The sequence below is a fragment of the Sus scrofa genome, chromosome 1 (genome assembly GCF_054392235.1).
Source record: "Sus scrofa isolate SSC_HxYL_T2T_F1_AM1 chromosome 1, Sscrofa_HxYL_maternal_Yorkshire_Landrace_v2.0, whole genome shotgun sequence".
NCBI lineage: Eukaryota > Metazoa > Chordata > Mammalia > Artiodactyla > Suidae > Sus > Sus scrofa.
The window spans coordinates 99,336,340-99,338,651 of NC_139383.1; the positions used below are offsets into that span (position 1 = coordinate 99,336,340).

Genomic DNA, 2,312 nt, shown 5'->3' on the forward strand with positions numbered 1-2,312 from the left:
ACCTAATTACAGAAAAAAAGTGTAAATAACTATAAACAGAGAAGACCATAAGTCAACATGGGGGTAGTAAAAACAGATCAAAACCATTGTTAGGCAGGCAAGAGGGGCAGAGACACAGTAGTGAAAAACATCCAAGGCAACGGATCTGCATTCCTGTTTATACCTGGTGCTAATTCTCTACATAAAATTGACTGGACACTAATCAGGATATGTGTTTACAGTGTTTATTTTCCTGAAGGAAACTAATACCAATTCCTATGAAAGGATTATATTAACACCACAGTATGAAATGTTATTCTCTAGGGATTTTGAGCTCAATCTAAACTATGAAGAAAACTTTGAAACTTCACTCATCTTTTGACATCTGAGATCAGCTTCTTGCTCCATAGCATCCTCATGGCATTTTTCACTTCTGCATCCTCAGTGTATAAATCAGAGGGTTGATCAAAGGTGTTCCAATTGTATAAAGCACAGCTATCATCTTATCCGTGGAGAAGTAGTTGCAGGGCATGTGTATATAAATATGCAAGGACCAAAGAACAAGATGACCACCATGATGTGGGAGATGCAGGTGGAGAGGGCTTTTTTCCTCCCTTCTGCACTGTGGTCTCTCAAAGAATACAAGATGATGACATAGGAGAACATCAGCATGACAAAACTCACTGTACAGATGGCCCCACTGTTGGACACTAAGTGTAGGATGGTTACGTAGGTGTCTGTATAGGCAAATTCAGCAAAGACTCCAGGAAACAAAAACAGTGATCGATCACATTGGGACTTCAGAAAGGTAAATTAAAGGCTAGAAAATCCTGAGCTGAAAAGTGCACAAAGGATCTGACCCAGCCCACAGGCATCAGCACACCACAGACTCGGTGGCTTATGATGGTCATGTAGCACAGGGGCTTACAGATGGCCACATAGTGGTCAACAGCCATGAGGATAAAGATGAAGATCGCCAGGTAGCCAAATACATTGGATGAAAAGGCTTGGATCATGCTCTCACTGAAAGATAGTGGTCTTCTTCATGAGGGCATCCACAATCATTCTATGGGCTATGGAAGTAAAGAGGATGGTATCAAATAAGGATAAGTGGAAAAGGAAGAAATGTATTCAACTCCCAGCTGGTATTGATGGTAGTAATAATGAGCAGGTTCCCCAGTAATGTCCCCAAACAGAAAATCAAGAAAGTGACAAACACGATTTTCTTCCTAAGAGGATCCTGTGCCAACCCAAGTAGAATGAACTCAGTCACATTATTGTTCAGCCGCATGATTTCATAAATGAGGAGAAAGGATGAGTGAAATGGATTATCTACAAAAAAATAAATTACTGTATGTTGTGATATATGATATTATGAAATATTTTAAGTAAATTTTGCTTATTTATTATTTGCTTATTTATTAGGTATATTCTAGATATGGCTTCCTAATAATGTATATGTTTGTTTCTTCTTAATAATAACACTTTGTTCCTCAATTTGCAATGAGCATTTCATAGGGTCATTGTGAATCTCATATAAGCTTGTGAATATTTAACTTTCCTATAAAACTATTTAAACACAATCCCTTGTTAGATTTGACATGATTCTTATTAATTCTGTGTCTACATAGTTACTGCATATGGCCCCATTTTGTTATTTCCTTTGTTATCTTTTGGCCATATTCAGTAAATGCTGAATGGGACATGTTTTGCATTGTGCATCTCTCATCATTTAGTATATATTTTACTGCCCTTCTTGGTTTGTGATATAATGTCATACACCAATATTAGCACCTTCAAGAATATCTTATTTATACATTCATTTATACTTTTCATATTTGTTATATATATTTATTAAATAGCATGTTATTTATAAATATAGATATGCTCTATATCTTCAGTATGAACTCTCTCCCAGCTACTCCACCTTGAAAAGACGAAAGACATATTGCCTTCAAACAATCTGTTGCACTTTCACACGTTTATATTTAATCCTTGACGTATATGATGAACAGGAGGAATATACTTTGGTATTTGATAATATCTCAGAAATATCCATTACTATTTTTTTTTCATTCTCCAATTGGAAAGCACATTTTAGAACACTCACGTTTCCTGACGTTACATTTCTAAATGAAAGGGAGGTTAGAAGTTCCTGTCATGCCTCAGCAGAAATGAAACTGACCAGTATCCCTGAGGATACATGTTCCATCCCTGGCCTCACTCAGTGGGTTAATGATCCGATGCTGCCGTGAGCTGTGGTGTAGTTCCCAGAAGCAGCTTGGATCCTGCGTTGCTATGGCTGTGGCATAGGCTGGCAGCTACAGCTCTGT

The 2,312-nt window shown here is 37.4% G+C and overlaps 1 pseudogene; it reads right to left on the reverse strand.

Moving 5' to 3' along the window:
- Positions 1-350: 350 nt before the first annotated feature.
- LOC110258901 (olfactory receptor 4C16-like) lies at positions 351-1,270 on the reverse strand (annotated as a pseudogene).
- Between the last annotated feature and the right edge of the window lie 1,042 nt (positions 1,271-2,312).